The sequence below is a fragment of the Vespula vulgaris genome, chromosome 7 (genome assembly GCF_905475345.1).
Source record: "Vespula vulgaris chromosome 7, iyVesVulg1.1, whole genome shotgun sequence".
Taxonomy (NCBI): domain Eukaryota; kingdom Metazoa; phylum Arthropoda; class Insecta; order Hymenoptera; family Vespidae; genus Vespula; species Vespula vulgaris.
Window position 1 is genome coordinate 5,614,338 of NC_066592.1, and position 25,332 is coordinate 5,639,669.

General features: G+C 38.2%; 1 long non-coding RNA gene across 1 annotated transcript in view; it reads left to right on the forward strand.

Moving 5' to 3' along the window:
* Nucleotides 1-25,332, forward strand: part of LOC127064956 (uncharacterized) — a 157,924-nt gene that overhangs the window by 131,135 nt on the left and 1,457 nt on the right. The window contains exons 2-3 of the long non-coding RNA XR_007781875.1: nt 12,682-12,946; nt 24,632-24,856. This is a non-coding gene — a long non-coding RNA (uncharacterized LOC127064956). The remainder of the gene's footprint in view (nt 1-12,681; nt 12,947-24,631; nt 24,857-25,332) is intronic.

Genomic DNA, 25,332 nt, shown 5'->3' on the forward strand with positions numbered 1-25,332 from the left:
CATAGATATACATATAAAGTAAATAAGAAGTCGAAAAGAGGCGAAGTATTACAGAAGAAAAATAAGAAGAAAAGGGAGTTCAGACTGGCAAGTAGGTAAAAGCGTATCCGTAGTTGTGGAGACGTGAAGAGGAGAGTAAAGAGGAGAGTAAGGCGGTCGGTTGAGGGGGGGAGGGGGAGGAAGAGGAGGTGGAGGATAAGGGGTAAGAGGAGTTGAGAGTAGGAGATAGAGAGTGAGAGAGGGTGACGAGGAAAGGGATGATGAGGGAGGATGAGGGGAGAGTTCGCGATGCGGGCAAGCGCGGTACGGATGCGGCTCTCTAGTAAGAGGAAGACGTGATCGATGCCCGTGGGATGCGAGGGCGTTCCTGGTGCGGGAGGCGCACGAGACAAATGGACGTCGCGCGTCTCCCGACCACGCCTTCCCGCGGGAGAAGAAACTCCGTTTGCGTGTAGCTCGCCTTTGCCGAAGAGAATCCACGACTACGACGACTACGACGACTACGACGAACTCTTGGTTCTTCTATGCTTTGCTTCGTTCCTTCGAAAGAGATCACTGTCGGATATATTCTACGTCGGTTCGAAGTGATAAACTGTTTAAACGAACGAACGAACGTAGAATAAAAAAGGAAGCTTTCTTAACAATATCTTTAAGGATTCTTTCTTTTTTTTTTTTTTGTTTAATGGATAAAAATAAACGTTCGATTGTACGAGGATTTTGTTTTTTTTAATCGGACATAGTTCGAAGAATGATAAAGTATTTTTTTTATATTCGTTATAATTTTTTATTTAGGTATGTAGTAAGAGATTAGAGCGTTTTATGCGAAGTAAAAGTATTTTTATATTCGTAATTTTCTGTGGGTATATATAGTGTGTAGTATAATATTGTGATATTTTATATGCGATGTAGGAAAGTTAAGTATTCGCGCAGTTGGAATATATTATATTATATTTCCATATTCTTACTGTACGAATAGTTAAGTCTCTCAATGTGTTATATATTAGTTAATATAATAATATGATATTCAACGAAGGCGAGATATATGCTAATAGAGTTTCTCTCTCATATTTGTAATATGTTGGGTATATGTTGTAAATTTATTAATAACAAGTATAATATAAAAAAGAATATACATATATATATTTATACTTGTATTATAACAAAATTTATTATTTCCTTGCATCGTATATTTCTTTATTAAAACGATGCATCTTTTTCATCCTTCCTCTCTTTCTCTCTCATTATAATTTGTACGAAAAAGAAATGTATGTGCATTCGTGAAACATTGTAATCAATTATACTTTATAATTACGTTTGTATCGTAATCAATTTTTCGATCAGTTTATTCTGTATAATCTTACCTTTCAAAGAGATACAAAGGATTAGAATTATCACAAAAACGTGTATGTGAAAGAGAGAAAGAGTGAGGAAAGAGAGAGATAGGTATATGCATATGTAGGTAAGTACTTATGTAGGTTTACTTATCTCACGACAGTAATAACTCGCGAAAGCACGAATGCTCTTTCGGAAATACCTATGTATAGAACGAAAATATAACGCGGCAACTTTTCTCATCCGGTTATTTTGCCATTTAATTTCAGCCACACTGCGGCAAATATTTTGTTGAAATTTCATTTTCAACCCGATATGAGAACGATGAAAATCTAATTCGGTCGGTTTTTTTTTTTTTTTTTAAAGATAGAATTTTTTAATCATCGAGAAGAGAGGTATCGCTGAAAATAAAAAGGAACCAAAAAATAAAAAAAAGAAAGGAAAAGAAAAGTAAAAAGAAAAAAAGGAGAGAAGAAACGAAAAGAAAAAAGTATAGAGAGGATAAAAAAAGAAACAAGAAAGGAAAAAAAAGGGAAATGCGGCCGCGTGCCGTGCAAAAGCGGCAATATTTAAATTTTTAGCGAGATAGAGAGAGAGAGAGAAAGAGAGAGAGAGAGAGAGAGAGAGAGAGAGATGTACGAAGGGTCCCACAAACAAGGAGAAGCCTCGATAAATATTCAACGTGCCACGGAAGTAAGTCAACCTACGATCCTGGCATGTACATAGGTTTTGCACCTGCGTCGGCGTTCTTGGATTCGTGAAAAACGTATATATTAAGCCGCCTCGAGGTAGACTTTTAACTAGAAACTTTCCAAATAAATTCATAATTTATTTTCACAATGATTCTGCATCTTCGTTCATCATTTCGTGCCGATCGATCGCGGATGGATGCGCGTTCTTAAACGAGCACTCGCATTAATTTACATAAGCATAGAGGGTTATGGTAAGTTCTTCTTTTCTTTTCAAAAAAGAAAAATGAAATAAAAAAGACAAAAAGGAGAAAGAGAGAGAGAGAGAGAGAGAGAGAGAGAGAGAGAGAGGGAGGGAGATAGTAAGAGATTAACTGTTATACACAAGATTTATGAAAATACGTACTACGTGGAAATTTAAATGTTATCTATCCACGGGAATAGATAATTTTATCGCATGGAATATGGGAGGGTCGTTATTATGTAAATCGCAGATAAGATTACATCTACTCTGTGCTGATGAGACATCCGTAACTCGAATACTTTCTAATTATCATTAGCGAGTGCTACGAGATGTAATGCGAACACGAACATGACATTTTAATTCTCGTCCTAAAGTATAGGTAGAATAATAAAGGAAGAAGAGAGAGAGAGAGAGAGAGAGAGAGAGAGAGAAGAAGAAAAAGAGAAAAAAAAGTAAGAAAGAAAGAAAGAAAATTCATTTGCATAGATATTTCAAATGACTTTATACGTTTGACTTTGATTAACTTAGGACGTGTCGTATTAGATACTATTCGAAGTTTTATTTTATTAAATACGAGAATGACTATGGAATATGGACGATCAATACGATCAAGGTGTGCTCGTCTACGACAGGGTAGTGACAAAGAGGGTTGAAACTCGACATCGTGCTTGGCCTTACGATATCGATCGTCAATCCTTAGACAGGGAACGTTTCGATGGAGAAACAACGTTAATTGCTTCCGCCCACGTCTAGAAATTCACCGTCTACTCTCCTCGATTGTCATCATCGTTAAAGTGGAAACTTGGACTCTCGATCGAAGTAAAAGAAGAAGAAGAAGAAGAAGAAGTAAAGAACGACCGATGTCGATAACTACAAATTTTCCTACTTATTCTTCCTACATAGTTTTCTAAAGAAAAGGAGCATTCTCTTGGCAAGGATAATTAACGACTGACGATTGTGCTCTGACGAAAAAAAACGAGATAAAGAGAGAGAGAGAGAGAGAGAGAGAGAGAGAGAGAGAGAGAGAGAGAGAGAGAGAGAGAGAGAGAGAGAGAGAGAGAGGGAAAAGAAAAAGAAAAGGAAACAAAAGGAGTAGGTACCGACGTGCACCATTTATCATAATTACATCGTGCAATCTTCGTCATCCCCTTCGAATCGATATTTTCGTATTAAATAAAAGTTAGATCGTTTATAATCGTCGTTAAAAATATCACATCGGAATGGATGAGAAAAAGATTAAAAGAGAATGGAGAAGAAAGATCGATTTTAAATTCGTGACCGGGATGAGTCGTCGAGATCGCACCATGAAAGCGAAGTCACGTACCACGCGTATGCTCGTTTACAATGGCAAAGGGCGACGCGCGAGACGCGTCAGATTTGCGTCCCATTGGGCTTGAGGACCACCCAAGGAGAAAGAGAGAGAAAGAGAGAGAGAGAGAGAGAGAGAGAAAGGACGGAAAACGTAAAGAAGAGAAAGAGAGAGAGAGAGAGAGAGAGCGAGACGATTATCATTCAGAAGAGCTAACGATAGCGAAAACCTGTCCTAACAGCGGTGGTCTGCGAGATAAGGTGGTGAATGCAGGTGTTTAACGCATTGCCAGTCATTCTATTGTCATTACTTAAAAACCGAGACTATAGCTGACTCTGATCACTGAGGGAGTGGTACGACGTTGGGTGCCACACTGATGATCGGTTACCATCTTCCAAACTTTTCAAACTTACCAATCAGTATCTAACGAGCTTTATATTATCTCACGTTTCAATTTATATGAGAAAAGTAAACGTTTTTGAATATAAAATGAGAATAATATATGTACTTGGATGGGTAGATCGAGTGAGATAATTTAATAATTAAAAGTAATTGGAACACGTACGTTATTTTATGGGTGATATCACATACACACGCGCGCGTGAATACATACACACACACACACACACACACACACACACATATATATATATATATATATTAATAAACGTTAATTTGTTTCGTCAAGAATGTACAACTTTGACGTACGACGTTTATTAACGATGCTCCAAATGTAAACTTTTAAAAACTGATTCAATACATAAAGTTCTAGCAAGGAAGATGTCGTAATTATAAACTTCTGCGATATTATCGTCGAACGATTTTTGCATAGCCAAGAGCGATGGAACACCTTTCGTAAAATGGTAACGTAAAAGATACGCGAGCCTGATAAAACCTACGAACGATAACGAGGTACATAACATGAACGTGGTTGTTAATATAAATACCATCAGTCAAGAGCTTGTAAAGGGAAATTAATCGTTGTATTATTTTATTTAATTCGACATTATCGAGATCCACTAGACATTTTGTTTGTTTATTCATTTATTCATTTACTTACTTACTTACTTACTTATTTATTTATTTATTTATTTATTTATTTATTTATTTATTTCTGTCGTTCGTTCATATTTCGGTTCTCTTTTTATTTTAAATTTTAGCACAGGCATCTCTGGTTCAACGTGGGACGATAACTTTCCATAATTATTCCAATACTAGCACACCACGAAGCATCGTCATCAACGAGAACCAGTACGTGGGGTATGCACGTTAGAGCTTTAACGAGTTTTTGTCACGAAAGCAACGAATCGGCACTCCGTTCTTTACGTCGTTACCGTGCGAGCCGTTCTATGTGTCACTAGGACGAACATGGAAAACTACGATAATCTTGTTGTTTGCGTTTTATCGATCCCTCATTTCTTTCTATATTATCAATTATATAATCACAGACAGACACGTACACATATACATACATACAAAAAAAATATATATATATACGTTCCATAACTTTTGAAATTCACTTCACCAAAATTTTATCAAGAGGAAAATGTTGATAGAGAAGGAAAAGAGATGATGAAAGTAAGTTCCAAAAGCAAACGACAACTCGATGCCCTTTATTTTCGTACTCGAGTCCGCTCGATTCGAAAGGAACGCTTGAATTTATTAACCTCGTTACGAGCGACCGCCCCTACGAGACTCTCGAACTGAGGGAAAAGAAGAATAAGAATAAGAATAAGAATAAGAATAAAAATAAAATGTCGAGAGAATGAGAGAAAGAGAGAGACTCGGTTCAAGAGAGATTCAAGTGAACGTATTTAAAGTCAAGAGGACGATTACATGGACAAGATGGCGGCCGATTCATTTTATCCGAAGAAGAAGAAGAAGAAATCAAAGAAGACATTTTATAAATAATTCCATTAGATATTGCAAATTCCTATTAACATTTGTGGTTTTTAACGATCTTAAAGTTTTAACGATCGTAAATCCAATAGCAATTTTATCTCTCTCTCTCTCTCTCTCTTTCTCTCTCTCTAAATGAATGTATTATCGTAGTTGATTCAAATGAGAAAAATAGAAAAGAGATAGATGGATATATCGAGGAAGATGATGAAGCGCACGCGCCTATGAAGCCACGAGCTGAGTTGAGCAAGTAAGTAAGTAAGTAAGTAAGTAAGTAAGTAAGTGAGTGAGTGAGTGAGTGAGTGAGTACTACGCGCCGCGAAGCGTGTTCCGTGTCACGGCTCTCGACCGTGCTCGATCGTGCGCGTGCGTGCCACTTGTGTGCGTGAATAAACGTACGCTCGATGCGTCACGGCTCTCTGACTTCGGGCCACCACGCCCATCGCCACTGCGCTCGCTCGTCCATGACGAGAGAGAAAGAGAAAGAGAGAGAGAGAGAGAGAGAGAGAGAGAGAAACGCGAGGAGACATAAGGAAAAGCTCGAAGGATGCTGGCCAATGTTTCCGACCAAAAATAGAAAAGGAAAAAAGATTTGCAAGAACGTCTTCTCGAATGTCATCCCCATTTTAAGCGACAAAATTCTGAGATAGATTGGATATATATATATATGTATGTGTGTGTATCTATGTACGTATTTAAAGGTGATATATATATATATATATATATATATAATATATTTGTATTATTATTTTTAGAATGTTTCTTTCAAAAAAATTTTGCAAAGATTGTTCTATTATTCTTTGATTTTCGTTACCGTCGTTAATTCTCGATTCATTTCGTCCTTATTAATTTTAGTAAGACTTGAGATAATTCAATCGTATGTTTGTTAATCTCATTTCATTCTCGGAAGAAAGATTCTCTTGTATCAATCGAGATCATAGATTAGAATAATGATCTTTCTCTGAGGAGAAAGGGGTGAAGGGAGGAAGAAAAAAATGAAGAGAGGAAAGAAGAAAATGTCATTCACGATGAATCATATTTTATGAAGATGTCCTGCGTTCATTGTCGAGCATTAACGAAGATAACCATGTGCGATAGGGTGTAATTACGGACGAGATATCTTGGTGTACTTAAAGAATCGCATTCGAAACGATCTCTTTGCGACAGAAAGAGAGAAAGAGAGAGATAGAGAGATAGAAACAGATAGATAAAGTAAGAAACACACTTCGCTAAGAGTAGCTTTGTTAGCGAAGGAAGGACGGCTAATGAGTTTTTTTTCTTCTTTCCTTTTCTGTGTTTTTTTTTTGTTCTTTTTTTCGTCATACGGCATTCTTTGATTTATGTGGTCGGATATGTGGAAGAACGTTAATTCTCGCTCGTAACTCCGTAACTCTAGTGAATGGCTAGAGAGCAAACATTTTTCGAAGCGTCAGAGCGTAACGTTACCCAGTGAAAAAGTATCCAAAGTCACGCATTACAAATCATATATATATATATATATATATATATATATATATATACATATATACATATATACATATACATACATTATATAGATAACGACGACGTAACGCATAGAAGATATAGATAGTCAGAAAAAACAAAAAAGAAAACACACGCACGCATACACACACACACACACACACACACACATATATATAACTCGTTATAGGAGAAACTTATACGAATCTTTCGATTTCTCGTACGGTATTATTAAAATGTATCGTATATCTTTTATTAAACAAGCTTCTCTCGTTTCTTTCTTTCATTTTTTTCCTCGCTGACGAAAAAGCAATTTCCAAGAATATGGAATCCCTTTAAAAAGAAAACAAAATAGAAAAGAAACAAGAAAATTATTTCTCGCGATAGACTAGACAGTTTCGTCTAGTGTAATAGTAGGCACGTGTGCAGTTCATAGCTCGAGAGGAAATACGGAATCGGAGATCGGCCGAGGGCGCCCGATGGGGAATAATTGCGCGTTTGCGCTCGTTGCGGGAGGAGGATTCCGTGGGCCGCCTCCATGACTCCCGGTAGTAATTATCGAATCCTTTCCCTCCCTTAACCCCCATTCTTACGGTATATGCCAAGCGCCCCCTATTCTTTCCCCGGAGGCTCGTATGTTATTATTCGACGTGTGCACCACCAGCGGTATCACGAGCGGTACCACGAGCTACGAAACTCTTGTACACTCTCTCTCTCTCTCTCTCTTTCTTTCTTTCTTGCTTTCTTTCTCTTTCTTGTAGTTACACGAGCTTACGTTCCTTCGACAACCGGGTCCCAGATCGGAAGCCATTCTGACGCGAAGATTACTGGAATTAAAGCTTTAGATCGTCGATCGAGCAACGAATGTACCTACACTCTTTTTCTTGTACTTTTTATTTTTTATTTTCTATCTCTCTCTTTTTCTTTTCATCTTCGTCGATTCTTATACTACAGGTATATATATATATATATATATATATATATATATATATATATATCTTCTTAATTGCAATTTCTAAACGCGAATTTGACTAATCGACGAACAGATAATAAAGCGGTCGCATCGGGCGTACATATTTTGTAAGAGATACGTTTGAAGGCAACATTGTAGCAGCTGTTTACCAGCAGACAAATTGTAACGGCTGCGTCTCGGATACCATTAATCTCGAATTCGTTATCGCATGGCCATCGCCAAACGAAGTAAGCAAGTAAGTACCTAAGTACGTTAACCAGTATCTGGTACGATTAAAGAACCCTTCAACCAAGTCCGATGACGAGCCGAACGTGCGACAATATAATTACATAATTGCCAAGCTCGCACCAATTGTGACTCCACCTCTTTTGATACGTTCCTATCGATTTTCTCAGGGTGACAAATGGAACTGTCCTTTCGCTAGGACGTAAGGCAAATTACTTTGGAATATCTTAATCGTGCAACATAGTACTTACACGGTATTCGTTTTCTTCGATTTCGATTGATATCTTCTTCGAATATTTCGTTGCGTTGTACAAGAAAAAAAGTATATATACATGTATGTACACGTGTGTGTGTGTATATATATATATAAAGAAACAGAGGTTGAACGAGTTTTTTCTTTTCTTTTCTTTTTTCTTTTTTTTTCTTCTTTTATTTTTTTTTTATTTTTATTTTCTTATTTTCTTTTCTCTTTTTTGTTATTCCTATATATAAAACTGACGTACTTGATGTTAAGGTGATAAAAGAAAAAAACATCGTTCTAAGCTTGAATTATTAATTGGAATTCTCTTAACTCGTAGCATAGGGTCAATTAAGGTAAAAAAATCCGTTTCTTTAATATCCATTGATTACATATCGATTTGTTATGTATTTGCATTAAGAGAAACAACAGGAAGACCTTGTCTTGTCGCAATCATCGATCTTTCCGATTTCATAATCCATATCTTACGTATGCTAAACGATCTCACGATGATAAAACATTAGAGAATAGTCTAGAGATATGAGAAGGTCTTTTCTTTGATTGAAAATTAGAATATGTAGATAATATTTTATTATGATTTAATATGGATATAAAAAAGAAAAAAGAAAAAATAGAAAAAGAAATGGCATTATTACGTTATAATTTTTTCAAACGTTCATTGATCGTTCGTAATTAAAATTAGTTATATATGTATACCAGGTTATATTAAAATTTACTTGAGAAAATTAATTGAAAACATATTCAAAAGAAGAAACGTATAAATACATATATATGTGAAAATACACACGACGAGACATCATCGTGGAGATCGAAGTCGAAGGATTGCGAGTTCTGAGTCATGCATCGGCGACACACGTCTTATATTTCTTCTTTCTCGACCGGAAGGCAAATTATATATATATATATATATATATATATATATATATATATATATATATATGAATGCATATGTAATACTCGTAACGTGTCGGCTTCTTTTACGATAGACAAGAAAGCTACTCGACGAGCTCGTGCCTTCGATAAAATACTGGTCAAACACGTCTCGTGCTACGATCATCATAATCTTTATCACTAAATTCGAATGGAGACTCGACGTTTCGTTGATTTTCGAAAATATAAGATATATTTCATGAAGATTACGAGATATCTTCGTACGTCATATTAACTAAAAATATTGATTAATCGTTAAAAGATAATATACAATATTTTTAACCGATACGTTAATATATTTCGATAATAATTAACGCGAATGGTTACATTAAGAAGAAAGAATAAAAAAAAAAAAGAAAAACAAAAAGAATGAGAAAAAATAATAGAAGAATTATTAACGAAGCTAGAAAAGAAAGATAATTTGATCGGTACGTGTACACTTACCATGGATTTGAAATTCTTCGATAGTTTTAAAAGTTTTTCTAGGATAGTTAAAGATTGATGCGTCCTTCTCACCGACGACAGTATTTTCGACTTCTATGACGTTTCTATTACGATAGTAATATACGAAGAAACGCTGGTAGGTAATTCGTTGGACGTACTCGATGATTTGAAACGTCGAACGGCCGCAGCTCGTACGATCCCACGCAGTTAAATCATACGGGACAAAAGTTTTTCGTAAGAGATAAGAACGACGACGGGGCGCTGCCTTTTGCCTCGTGTTCTCGTATATTACGTGGGCGTATAGATCGACCGACACGTGGGTCGCGAAAACTTTTCTAGGCTGCGTAATGAAAGGTAGAATAACGTTTCTCGGTTGTAACTTATCGTCCGTACCGATCACGAGGACGATAACTTCTTTCAAACCCTATGTCGAACTTGACGAGTTTCTTCCGCGTAGGCAAAACTGGTTAGGAAAAAAAAAAAGAAAGAAAAAAAGTAGAAAAGAAAATGAAAAAGAAAAGTATAACGTTATAAATAAAAGGAACGTTTTCATAAAATATAAGATTAATACAGGAGATGTTATTTGAATGTGTAAAATAAATATAAATATAAAATAAATACGTGAGAATTTATTTATTCTCATAGAAAGTAAAAGTGTATAGTTCGATCCATAGAACATAGAGCATGGATCGAGCATGCTCGTGATCGTTGATTAGGAACGTGACGAACGGTCTCATTCGCTTCGTACTTGTGAAAGGAATCAGTCGAGTTGAGTCTGGGTTCGGAAAATCAGCTTTTAACATTGCCCCGAGGGACATTAGGGGGTTTTCGGCGCCCGAAGCATATATAACGTATCCCACAAGCGAAGGAGAGAAAGAGAGAGAAAGAAGCAGAGTCAATATCATCGTCGTTAGAAGAATCAGATCGTTGCGACCGCAAGAGCGTCTATAAATAACGTTTCTCCGACCCCCAGTGTTGTGATTATATTACCTATTCGAGGAGAAAGCATTTGTAGAGAAAGAGAGATGGGAAATACTCGAGGGATCCTGGAAACGAGAACCGAGTTACATAGTAATACGTGTGTGCGAGAGAAATGGAAAGAGAGAGAAGGAGAAAGAGAGATAGATAGACAGACAGAAAGAGAGAGAAGAGAGAGAGGAATAAGAGAGGGTACGATTTCCGGGGTGTCTGCGGCAGATTAAATCTCGACTGGTTAGCGTTTGATTAAACTCTGGGATTGAGACCGATGTTAATGCTCCATCCGTGACTCGATTGTATGCTTCCCCGTGAAATTGACGTCGCGAACGTCGTAAAAAAAAGGAACGACCTCTGCTCGGTACTTCTCTTTACACCATCACACACCACCACCACCACCACCACCACCACCCTCCTCCCGTTCGATAAATCTCCTATCTTGTCGGATTGTATCGCGAGGAAAGTATCCGTTTTCTCTTTTTCTTTGTTTCGAGGATGGTATAGGAACATCGTCGATCGAAATGCAGGAAGGACTCCCTCTCTCTCTCTCTCTCTCTCTCTCTCTCTCGTTCGAAGAAGAAGAGAAAGAAGAAGAAGAAGAAGAAGACTCTCCTCGACTTCAGGTCAAAGTCAGTACCGACGTTTACCCTCTCGAAGATTCAGTGGAGGCATATGGAAAAAAAGATAGAGATAGAAAGAGAGAGAGAGAGAGAGAGAGAAAGAGAGACAGGAGTGACTAAAGAGGGGTGGGGTAAAGAGAGAGAGAGAAAGAGAGAGAGAGAGAGAGTCGGAGCAAGAGTTCTCCGGGCCTCACAATTAGCGCATACATCACCGCTTGAGAGGCCGCTCGAGGGGTAAGAGAGGAGGGGAGGGCTTCGTACTGGCAACCTGTTATTAAATACGTGGCCCGAAATACGCATGTATCACTCACGCATAGGCTCGCATACAGAGGACGAGCCCTTTGCCGGATTAATTCACACGCGGACCGATCCTCATAGTAGAGAGAGAGAGAGAAAGAGAGAGAGAGAGAGAGAGAGAGAGAGGAGAGGAGGAAAATACGCGGCTCTCTCGGTACGACGAAAGTCGATTTACGGCCGCGCACCATCACGTTTTCTTATCCGAAGTCTTCCTTCTCTTTCTTGTCTTTCTTTTTTACTTCTTTTCTCTTCTCTTTTTCCCTTTCTATTACTTGTTCCTTTTTTTTCATCTTCTTCACTTCTCTCTCTCTCTCTTTTTTCTCTGTTTTTTTCTTTTTCTCTTGTTATAAGCTATGCGAAAATTGTGAAAGTCCAATCAGTTTATCTTCTCTCTATTTTATTAATTCTCTTTCTCTCTCACTCTCTCTCTCTCTCTCTCTCTCTCTCTCTCTCTCTCTCTCTCTCTCTCTCTCTCTCTCTCTCTCTCTCTCTCTCTCTCTCTCCTTCTCTGTGTGTACACGTGTGTGCGTGTGTTGTCTCTAAGACCGGAGAAATTGCACGACGAATTCCTAATTCCCTTGGACGCGCAAAGATTATCGAATGACTTATGGCCGAATCGCGACTCGATTAATGACCGTACTTTTCGCGGTTCTTTATAATGGACAGCCTCGAGATAATAATAAATAGGCGCGGCCATGTACGCTCGATATGCCCGAGAGATATTGGGACGGTGTTATTAACATGTTCGTTAACGTCGTGAATAATTATGATTTTTCTTTCTTTTTATTCTCTTTATTACTTCTTTTTTCTTTTTTTAGAATTTTTTCTCCTTTTCTTTTCTTCCTTTAGTTATTGTTGCTGTTGTTGTTATCGTTGTCGTCGTCGTCCTTAATCTCTTCCCCCTGTTTCCTTTTAATGAAGTAATTGATAGGAGTGTACTCTTATCGATTTGTTCTTTTTTTTTCTTTTCTTTTGTTAATCTTCGCGTAATTCTGATTTTCAGTTCGACGTAAGTAGTTATCTCTTTATATACCATAAAAAAAAAGAGAGACACATACGGAAGAGTCATCGATTGCTCATGCAAAAGCCACGACAATGAGAGAGGGTGAACTCGTAAATAATTGATCGGCAAGTCCTCGTATTAATAACGGCAACAGCATCGAAGTACCGGGATCGTGTCAAGGACCACCCGTTGTGATTCGAGCGACACTCTGCCGGGGACAGACGACACGACACAATCAACGGACTCTCCCTTCCACAGGGCTATGGTGAGTTCGCTAATAAATTATTAAAGGGACAGCCTCTGGTCGTGACGTCGGAATATCGCGTTAGAGAACGATCGTTCGGTTAACCAAACTCGACCCATCTTCGTAGTTTCGTCGTTCTTTCTCAATTCCTTTTCCTTTAAGATCATTAAGAAATATAAAGGATGGATATAAACTCGAATCGTTGATAACTCTAATCGGATAGTTCACGTTAAACTTTAAATACGTAACATCGACAACTGACTACTGCGATCGAGCGCGTAACACTCTTTTTACTAGACGAAGAGAACGAACGATTCGCATGAGAATAAAATAAATTGCATCCGGTAATTTGAAAGGAACGACATTTTCGCGTTGGTCGTAAGGCGACAGGTAATTAAGTGGCACTTAAGTTCGGTAATTAACCACGGATGAAATTACGTCGGGCGCTTTCGTATTTTCTCTCTAACTAATTGCGCTTCCTTCTTATGCGACGAATAGCAAAATCGATCGACAATAAACTCTTCTCTGGTGTATTATTCTGTTTTTCTTTTCTTTTCTTTTTTGTTTCTTTTCTTTTTTTTTTTTTTTAAGAAGTTCTTCGTTTCCTAAGGAGATTGACAATAACCATTTCGTTTTCTCTATTATTTTCAAAAGACCGAGGTAAAGGTCGAGTTGAAACTAGTTAACAATCTTTCAAGAATCATTCTTCTTCGTTGAAGCGTCACAATTCTGACCGTTCAAAACTCCTCGACTTTACCGTCGGGGTTCGACGAACCTGAACGGGCATTCAGTAAACGTTCAAAGACAATGGAACGAGTTCACGCTCGGTAAAGGGGGTTGAATTTTTGCTGTTATTTCACAAGGCATATCGAAAGGAATTGTTTCGAGGCTATTTTCTATATTCGAATCTTTTTTTTTTGCGTGTTCTTAATTCTTAATGCGTGTTAATCGTTTAAGTCTATATTGTCAAAACGTGTATCTACGTTGCACAGAAAACTATTATATTATCGAATTAAACTATAACGAGACGATTAGAAATTTGTTTTTCTTCATAATTTAATTTCATTTCTTAAGTTTCCATTCATAAAAAATTTTATATTTAAATAGTTACACATAATTCACAGTTGATTTCTTACACTCGTTGGACACAATCGACGAGTTAAATGTTCGAAATTTTTCGTCCCTCCCTCCATATTATCTCGAATCCTAAAATCAATCAATCCTAGAGAGAGGAATAGTTAAAGGGTGTAAAAGATATCGCATCTTTTCGAACGCATCGTTTCCATTTACAATCGTATCGATACATCGAATGCATCGAACGATTCAAATAACTCCATCATGCTCGAAGCGAACGTTTAAACTTACAAATTACCCGTTCGACCCTCCTCTAACTTAATTAAAGGCAAAATGCCGAGAGGAAGCATACCGCAAAGATCGGCGCCGGCTGCTGATCTGAAATCGCGTTCTCGCTTTTATTACGTTGGCGTCGTTACTACGAGCGTTATTTTACGAGTTCGTATACGAGCTCGCGATTCCCGTATCGTAACGTGGCCCATCACGGTGGCTAATGAGCGACAATTAGAAGAGAACGTGAGAGTGAGAGAAAGAGAGAGAGAGAGAAAGAGAAAGAGAAAGAGAGACTCGACATACGAGTCTGTCTTTCTCACGCATACTTTCCGTCTCTTTCTCTCTCTATCTGTCTCTGTCTCTCTGTCTCTGGCTCTGGTTCCGTCCCTCTCTTTCTCTTTCTATCTCTGTGATCGTACGTTTATACGAACGGAGAGAAGAGCGTAGTCGGCCAAGTGCGCGTAATTTTCGCAGAGGACTAATTCGGCAAAGCTTCATTAGGCCCGACGTCGAGCCCCGTACTTAGAGAACGCGCGGGGGTATAATCATAGTTTAAATTCGGCTCCCATCCATTGAAAATCAGTGGCTCTGACCCGGTCCGCAATCAGGATACCGGTTAGGGGAACGATAGGTGGGGGCTATCATAGGGCATTTGATCCGTAGCGGGTCATCAATATTGCATGAGGGGGTACATTGACGCGCGTACGATCATGCCGAATGCTGCGAATCAAAATAGTCATCGAGTTTGTGCTCCTAAAGAGAGAGATAGAGAGAGAGAGAGAGAGAAATGGTCTGTCACACACATACACACACGAGAGACACGCACACATACACTCTCTTTCTCTTGTATATATCTTTTGTCACTGCTCTCGGTTCTCCAACCAGTTGTATGCTTTACCGGATAACCACTGTCTGTTTACAGCAGAAATGATTCACTTCCTGTAATAATATTTTCGAAGGAAAAGTAATCGACGTTGCAAATCGATGGAAAAAAAATTTTGTCTAACTTGCAACTTTTCGTTCACCTACTCGATAAAGATAATTATATATCGAATATATTTGTGTAATGGTTTCTTTAAAGATATTCTCGTCAAACGATGAATGTTCCTCTGGAATGTAACAAGACCAAACAAAACGATCTAACTAAGTATACGAGGTATACGTGCGTGTACGTAGAAACGAACGTGTTCGTTTGAAGAAAGGGCGCGTGTCATAAATATGAGAAATAAATTGAATTATTCGCAGAGTCGGTTAATGATAGGTTGGATCTTCGAATCTGTCTGTCTTCGTCTTTCTCTCTTTGCAAACCCTTTCCTCCCTTTACGTCCATCGACGGGATTCTCCTCGAAATGAAACGACAAAATTTATAAAAAAAAAAAAAAAGAAAGAAAAAAACAAAAAGGACGTAGTCAAGGTAGAGAGTGCACGAAATAAATTTCGTAGAATGTGTTCGTTTTCTTTCTCCACTTCTCGCCTCATCGTCGGTAGGTAATATCAAGACGTAACATTGTAACGAGAATTACGAAAAAAGAGAAGGGGAAAACAAGAAGAAAAAGAAAGAAACGTAGTCTGACAAAAAAGAAAGAAAGAGAGAGACGGAGACAGAGACAGAGACAGAGACAGAGAGAGAGACAGAGAGAGAGAGAGAGAGAGAGAGAGAGAGGAAGGAAAAGAAGGAGAGAATAAAAAGCGAGAGCAAGTAGCGAAAACGATAGGAGCCTTCGAGATAATTACGGAGTCGTAAGATGGAACGAAGTGAATGAAAGAAGGAAAAAGAATATAAAAAAAGAAGCAGAAGAAAAAAAAAGGAGATCGGTGTCTCGAAGAAGGCAACAACGTTGATCCTTCCTCGAATGTAATCCCCTCGCGGCCGGAGAACTCGCGTCAGTGCGATCTCCTCCTTACGCAAGCCCGCTTCGGAGGCACGCGATTTCACGAGGAAAAAACGATCGCGACGAGGGTATTGCAAAGAAAAAGAAAACAAAAAGAAAAAGAAAAAGAAGAAGAAGAAGAAGGAAAAAAAGAGATAGGAAGGGGGCAGCGAGAGTCTTGCTGCAGGAACACGTTCGATTCGTGCTTCATTGCGGACAACGACGACAAGTATACGTTTCTGTCTGTGTCTCTATGTGTATATATATGTATATGTGTGTGTGTGTGTGTGTGTGTGTTCGAGGTCGACCACCAAAGTGGAAGTCTCGTGAAACGGACCTTCACGTGCACGTGGCTTGAAACATTCGGAGAAGAGATGAAGAAAGAGAAAAGAGGGTGGAAAATCAGGGATAAGAAGGACAAAAAGTGATGAGGGAGAGAACGAGAGAGAAAGAGAGAGAGAGAGAGAGAGAGAGAGAGGAAGGGAGGGAGGGATGGAAGAAGGATCGACGAAGAAATTGACGAGAAAATGGCGGTGGAGCCGGAGGATCATTAACGAAGGACCGTCGAAGATTGGTAAAAATTTCAGGAGGGGCAGGAAACGAATCGGTACGCAATGAAATTGAGATTGCAGAAAAGGGAACGGATGTATGTACGTGAGAGAGATAGATAGATAGATAGATAGGTAAAGAGAGAAAGAGAGAGAGAGAGAAGGAGAAAAAAAGGGAGAAGGAGATAGCGATAGATAGAAAAATGTTCTCGCATTAAAACCGAATCAGTTGATTCGCGTATCAACCTTATCCCATTTTCTGTCATCTTTTTTCTCTTTTTGATTCTTTCTCTCTCTCTCTTTCTCTCTCTCTCTCTCTCTCTTTTTCTCTCTGTCTGTCTTTCTCTCTCACAGTCGATCCTCCTCGATGCAGCGGAGTAGGCCCGCGTAATGCCTGCTCCTTCCTTAATGGCAAATAAAGCAGATGGAGCGGAGCACCGTTCGTGATTGCCGGATTAATTGGCTGCAGCGTGGCTGCAACGGTAACGGAAGATGTATGCGGTCTGGATTATTATCCAGCCCTTCGACCAAGAGTTATCCTAAACGTTCTTATTTCCCTCTCTCTTTCTCCCTCTCTCTCTCTCTCTCTTTCTCTATCTTTCTCTTTTTCTCTTTATCTTTCTTTCATCTTGGCAGGTCCGATGGAAAGAAACCTTCGAGATGAAGGTTCAACTTGTACCTACCTATATTCTTTGTATTACACATGATCCCGAGAAAGAGAGAGAGAGAGACGTAGATCTATCTAGATCTACCAAGAATCCAATTTGTTATTACAAGGTTATAAAAAGTTCTACTTTATCTATAGTCTACAAACGAAAGAATGTAGATTCTGCTTTCGGAATTTCCTTTTCAAGATCTTCTTTACGATTCTAACAGGGACAGATTTTAACCCCGGATTCGAGCGGGGTTAAGAAAGGAGTGTCGAGCTTACGTCGTTTCGCGAAATACAGAGGAAAGTTTCACGGAGGCAAGTAGTAGGTAGATAGGTACGCATCGCGTAGAGTAAAAGGTGCCGAGGGTAAAACGATGGTAGAAGTGCTGACACGGTAACCATTTTGGTTTCCTTGAGTGGTACTGTCGGCGAATGCTATCGGATCTGCCGGAGGGTCGAAGGATTCGAGGGGTTGTCGAGGAGATGAGAAGAGAGAGAGAGAGAGAGAAAGAGAGAGAGAGAATCTAAGGACTCTGAGCAAACGTGACCGCGAGCGAGAATCGATGCTCTAGAATTTTCTCTCTCTCTCTATTTCCTTCTTTCTTTATCTCTCTGAAATTCTAGCTTCACTTGCTGACGCTCTATCCTTTCTCGTAATTTTCAAGAATTTTTCCGCAAAGGAAAGCACGATTTTCTCGCAACTCTTTTCTCTCTCTCTCTCTCTCTCTCTCTCTCTCTTTCTTTTTCTTCTCGCAACAGCTAAAAACCGTTAAATGGGTTTCGCCAACCAATCGAGTGTCGTAAAAGAAATTAAGGAAGAAAGGAAGAAAGAAAGGCAAAAGGAAATATAACGAAAGAACGAATAAAAGAAAGATAGGAGAAAAAAAAAAGGAAAAGTGAAAAAAGAGAGAAAAATAAAAAGAGAAACGAGTTCGAAGGGAGCGGTTCTACCGAATCGGGGAGAAATAAAAATGATAACGAGAACCTTCGACGGCGGTCCAATAATCCAAAGTAATTATCTACTAACGTTCTATAACAGCGATCGGTAGTAGACGTATCAAGGTAATAACAACGATTACGGTAATTGCTCTGTCTCTAGGCGATCGTATATGATTAGCCTATTATCATAGAAAATAGCAACGCTCTGTGGCGATCGTATGTATGTAAGTATCTACGTAAGTAAGTACGTTGAATCTGTACAGGCACATAACATAGAAACGAACGTGCAGACTGTTTATCGCTCTCTCTCTCTCTCTTTCTCTCTTTCTATCTCTATCTCTCTTTTTTTCTTTCTATCTCTTTCTCTTTCTCTTTCTCCTTCTTTTGAACGTGTTCTAATCGTCGTAAGGATTTTTTTCATAAATCAAATACCCGATAGAAGGTAGTATTCATTCCTTTTACTTAATTGCCATACGGTGGTCGTGTCGAGAGCGTTCTTCCTGGATCCCAGTGAAAACACGCGCGTGCATCGGCCTTTCGCACGCGTGCTGAACACTATAGTATGAGTGCGTGCTCGAACGAGCGATCATATGTATAGGTATTCTCTCTTTCTCTCTCTCTCTCTCTCTCTCTCTTTCTCTATGCGGCATCGTTCGAACTTGGTCACGCGACGACGACACGCAATTAGTCTCTTTCGTGTGCGTCACTCACGAATCGGAGAGGACAAACGAAATTTCTTCCGACAGGACCTATTCTTCTTCTTCTTCGTCGTCGTCGTCGTCGTCGTCGTCGTCGTGTTCTTCTTCTTCTTCTTCTTCTTCTTTCTCTTCTTCTTCTTCTTCTTCTTTTTCTTCTTCATCTTCTTCTTTTTCTTTTTATTGCCTGATCCTGTTGCCGTTGTTGCACCGAGGTTATTAAGAAAACCTGTACAGTTAACCTGCGCCCTTACTTCCGACATTTTTATCTCTTCAGGAATCCCCGCGATAATGATTTCTACACATTACATATTAATTCGTAAATTCGCATTCGATTGCAATGCAAATACAAAAAGAGAGAGAGAGAAGAGAGAGAGATAACAATTTTCAATATATTTCATTGAAAAAATATATTCGCATATAAAACAAATTCGAAATTCTAAGATTCCTACGATAACAAAAAAACAAAAGAAAAGAAAAACATATATATATATATATATATATATACGAGATAGAACAAGATGGATACAGGTAGGAGGTACTATTTCCATTGCAAACGTTGTATTGGTACGACAAAAGCGTTGGCGGGGACCAAATCGTGATTCAAGGACGCGCCAAGAAATCCGTGGATCGCGTGCTTGCCATAAGTTCTCGCTCGTCGGTATACGCGGACCTTAAGGCAGATAATGACGATGTTTTCTGTCGGCTCACCGCAAAGAGTCACGATCGGACAACTACTGGTAGCTCTGTTACGCGGAAGCCTGGCAGGTAAGTTCGCCAAAAGGGATTCGATGACTTTCCTTCTTTTCCTCCCTTTTCTCTTCTTTCATACTTCTTCTTTTCTTCCTCCTTTCCTTCTTCTTCTTCTTCTTCTTCTCCATCTCTCTTTCTCCTTCTCCTTATTCTCCTTCTTCGTAGCACGTTCTACTTTGCATATAAACCGCTTCGTCGTGACGACGCCACGTCAGAATGTAACCTTCCTTACTTTCCTTTACCTTTCCTACTCCTTTCGTCCTTCTCCTCTCTTTTTCCTTTTTCTTTCTCTCTTTCTCTCTTTTTCTTTTTCTTTTTTTTTGTTTTCCTTTTTTTTTCTTTTTCTTTTTCCTCTTTACCTTTTGAGGTTTTTCTTTTTCTCTTTCTTTTCTTTTCTTTTTTTTTTTTAATTTTTTATTTTTCTCTTCGTCGTACGTTTCAGCAAATTCTTCGTTTTTTACTACGGAATTTCAAGCTCGCCGAAACGGAAGAAATCGGCGGAATCGTACAAACGAAGAACAGCTCGTGGATTTTAACGTCGTTAAATCGTCGCTCGTAAGATTATTCCGTCGTCGTGTTTCTTTCTCTTCTTCTTTCCTTTCTTTCTTTTCTTTTCCTCTCGTTGTTTTCTTTTCTTTCTTACTTTTTTCTTTCTTTTTCTTTCTTGATCTTTAACTTTCAACTTTTTGCATTACGAAAAGTTCGCAAATTTAATTAAGATTTTTTCTATTTTTCATTCTTCGAACAGCGCAAACCACTGGCGCGAACGTAAATCATCCGGCAAGGCTAACAGGTTTGTAAACGTTATCCACGTTACATGCATACATGCATTCGTCGTATGGGAATAAGACTCGCGAAAAAAATTTTATTGCATATCTACTACATCGATTTGTTTTGAAATGTTAATGACTGCGTACTATGACCGATAACGAACGAAGTAGCTAGTATCAATTTCGTTTTCTCGTTCGCTTTCATGATTATGTAAACTCGTTACGAGACGATCGAAACAATGTGTCACAGAGAGTTCAGTTAGATTGATTTTTAATGACTATGTTAACTGTAGTCTTTCGTCTCGACGAATAATTTTCTTTTCTTTCTCTCTCTCTCTCTCTCTCTCTCTCTCTCTCTCTCTCTCTCTCTCTCTCTCTCTTTTTCTGGAATAACAGGTACCGTCAGGAAAATACTTGTCAAGCTTAAATTTCATCGTTATGAACCAGTTTCGAGATATGTGCCGCCTACACACACTCATGTAAATATTTACTTCGCTCATTCGAATTCGTTTGCTATCTCTGACGACGCTTAAATCAATAATTTTTTTTTTCTTTTCTTTTCTTTTCTTTTCTCCTTTTCGTCGAGAAACTTCAAAGTAATTCGTAGTCAATTTCGAAGCCTTCATAATAATCAAACGAAACATTTTGTAAATTGGAAAGGCTGGGTTTTTGTTTTTCTTCTTTTTTCTTCTCTTTCGGTTTTTGTTAAAATTTTTACACAGTTTTTTTGTGCAGCGTATCACTAATGCGACGACAAATGCGAAATATGTTTAAATGGTTCTACTTTGTTAGAAAAATTCCAAGTAAGCTTTGTCATTGCATTTTCACTTTGTTAAACGTTAACGGTCGACCGATTCTATCTTTATGCATTGCTCATATCCATATTAGTTTGCCGATATGCTTCCTATCACTCTTACGACATTACATACCTAAATACTTAAGAAGATACCGATAAAATTGGTTCGTTATATAAATATTATTTACGCGTTGTTGGATTAAAATCGCGATGCTTGTTAAATATTATTATCGGCATTCCAAGTTTTCGCTCTAACAATCTTAATAATCTGATCGTAAACGAGAAAATGTAAGAGACGATCGTCGTATGCTTGAACAGAATCTTTAATACGGTATGTAAAATGTTACTTGAGAAAAAAACAAGAAAAGAGGAGAGAAGGAAAGAGAGAGAAAGAAACATAATAAAAAAGAAAAGGAAAAATATTGATACAGTTTCGACTATCAGCATGCGACATATCTGTACACGTAGGTACATCCTGTCGTTGCGATATAGTAATCTGTTCTAGTTGCACTTCCAATAGCATGAACTCCGTATATAGACAATCGTAATTCCTTTTATTTTTTGCATTCGACATTCCGTTAGTTCTGCTACGGACCATCTATTCGAACATTTATACAACCATTATAATTAATTAAATGTAGGTACGTAAGTATCAATATGTGTGCAACTTTGCGATTAGAAATAACAGAACCGTTGCAGTTTCGATACGCAAATGATATGGGTCTTATATAGATAGAAAAAAAAACGAGAGAACACGACGATTTTTTATCTTGTCAATCTTTACAAAAATTAAACATTTCCTTCTTTTCTTTTCTTTTCTTTTTTTTTTCTTTGCGTTATACATCGAAGATATCGAAAGACGTGTGACACAAAATGTCTTCACATGAGATTCACCGGATATGCAAGAAGAGAAAAATAAATAGATAGAGAGAAAGAGAGAGAGAGATAGATAGATAGAGAATAATCTCTATCAGATAATTCTGGAACGCTCATGTAAAACCATCAATATCCAGTTGCATGGAATATTCATGCACTTATTTTTATTTCACTTTTTATTACTTCCAGCAACTTCTTTCGTTTCTAAACAGGATTTTAATATCTTAGTCATGTCTGATATCATTAGTGATCCGTCACTTACTCGTTATCGTACAGCGTATTACAGAGAGATCAAAAAAATTTTCAGAGAAAGTGATTTCTTTCTGTTTTTTTTGTTTTTATAAAATACTATTCGACGGAATCAGAATTTTCTATATGGGAAACACGAACGAACGCACGAACGAAGGAACGAACCAACGAACGGACGTATCGAGCAAAAACGAATCTCGCGTGTGGACCGGCATATTGGATCCGCAAGAATTCATTGGATTCATGAGCGGAAGCTAGGAGTATCGGCCGCATTTGCAAGCGTTGCGTACAATTACCTCGTTTTCTACGCATTACGCGAGAGTAATGTGTTTTCCACGAGAAAACGACGAGTATCCATGCACGAAGAAATGCAAGGATTGAACGAACCAGTGGATATTCCTATATATATATATATATACGTGCGTGTATCTAGGTGTGTGTGCGTGTGCGTGTGTGTATACGTATAAGCTGGTCGATTTACTATTCACAAGCGAGTATTATATTGCGATATTTACGAAGCCACAATTATCCCCTCACAAGTTCGCCTGTAAACGATTAGCTGCGGAATTTTAGAAATTTTTTATCCTTTTCTTTTTTAGGATTTGTCTTTCTTTTTCTTTTTATTTATTTATTTATTTAATTATTCTATTTTTTTTTGTCCTGTTTTTTCAAATTGAAATACGGTCGATCGACATTTTACTATTCAAATTAGTCTATCGCAAGGTATTAGTATATACGACAAACGCGATAGATCGAGATTCGTACTTTAAGGTAGGAACGTGATGAAATTATCTAAACGTGGGATAGTCGTCCGTTACAAAAGATGACCCTTCGTGGAAGGGAATGAGATGCGAAAGGGCTGCCGGGAGCGTGGAAGGGTTAAGAAAGTCGCACGAACGAATTTAGGTCTCTCCATGGAGTTAATCGCTTCAAGGTCATATCCCGGGTACGGACACGCGAGCAGGTCAATTTTCAGGTAGAACGATGATGAGTCTCTTTTCTTCGTGCTGATGTTGGTTGTAGGTAAAAGCGTGCGTTTTCTTGAACGCTGACATGGGGCCAAGATGAACGAGCTGAGAAAAAGAGAGAGAGAGAGAAAGATAGATATATACAAAAAAAAAAAACAAACAAAATAAAAAGATAAAATAAAGAAAGTCGAAAGAGAAATTTCACGACTATCACCAAAAACAAACTCGATCCGACTAAAAGAAAAAAGAAAAAAAAACCATAAAAAAGATCCCCCCCCCCAAAAAATAATATTCCATCAATGACAATGCATTTTAATCGATCCTAGATCAGATTCTAGAATAATAGAATCTCGATCCGTGATCTTACGAATTACCTTTGGAAAGTCTAGAGAAGGGAAAAAATCGATGAAAATGAAAATAAGTAGGGAGAGTGGGAGGACGAGTGCGCGGATACGATCGTAATTCTCGAATAACAATAACCGCGATATATTTTTACCAGAGGTTTATAGTCTCCGCATATTAAGAACGACGTACAGAATTGTAGAGTAGGCTTTTACGAGCGCAGTTATTCATTCGCACCTGAGAGTAACAATTATGCGTTTACGATGGGCCCGCGCGATGTCACGAGCGTGCACACGCGCGTTCGGTTGCGGGCGTGCATACACGAACGTACACTTACACATACACGTAGACGAACACGTGCACGTACACGTGCAGATACGTGTACACGCAAACGGGACGTTAATTCACCGCATATAAAAATCAATTCCGGTTAATAAAGTCTATCGAGAACAGGCTCGAGGGGAATAAGGAAGAAACGAGGAGAAATGAAATAAGAGAAGGGAGGGAAAAAAATAGAGAGAAAAAAAAAGAAATAAAATGTTTCAAGCCTAGTACGATTATCGGCATTGCTATCGGTGACTATGCGAATTGAGGGTATCGACCTTATTTGCATTCAGACATGATTAAAAACCTGAGGACGTTTCTAGGAAGACTATAGCAAAGTCGTAGTATCTCACTGTGTTTTGTCTAAATTATTTTGTTTCTTTTTCTGTTTTTATTTTTCTGGTTTTGTATTGTATTCTCTTTATCTTTTTCTTTTCTTTTTACTGTTATTTTCTCTATCTATCTATCTATCTATCTATCTATCTATCTATCTATCTATGTATCTATCTATGTAAGTATCTATATATCTATCTATCTATCTTTCTTGCTTTATTTATTTCTCCCTTTTTTGAATAGCTCAAGAAGAGCATTGACCGCGTACCACGTTCTCAATCCTATCGGCCATCTTGATGTCATTCTACATTCTCCGCGATGCGACGAGTAATTAAAACGTAGTCAGCACTATCTGAGAGATCCCTCGGCGGTGATTAAAGTCGCCTAACTGATGCGAGCACACGAGACATCACCGTACCATCTGCATCAACGTATTATGTATTTACTACATAACTTTTTTATATGCACGTACGTATACTTTATTATACACGTATACATTTACACAGATCTCAGATCACTATGTCCAGAAAGAATAAGAATTATTCGGGACTATCCGATTGATGATCGACGATCAATCAAATTTTTCAGATAAACTTTCCAAATTCATACGACGTCGAATGAAAATTAATTTTGTCGTTTAATAGTAAAAGAAAAAATAAAAAATAAAAAAAGAACAAATGGTTTATGTACAGGCATTCGTTCGTTATTCTAATAACGTTAACTCTGTTATCTTCGTAGAGACTTGACACTGCTCTCTTATGTTCTTTTTATCTATCTTTCTTTCTCCTTTTTCGGAATGAACAGCATAGGCGGGCCAAAGTTAGGCGGGCCGGCACGGCACGTCGTCACTTTGTGCAATAAATTCATTGCGTTATCCAGTTAGCTCCGAGCGACAACCTCCAAATTCCAGAAATTCGTGCCTCTCCCTTCCTGGAATGCATTCT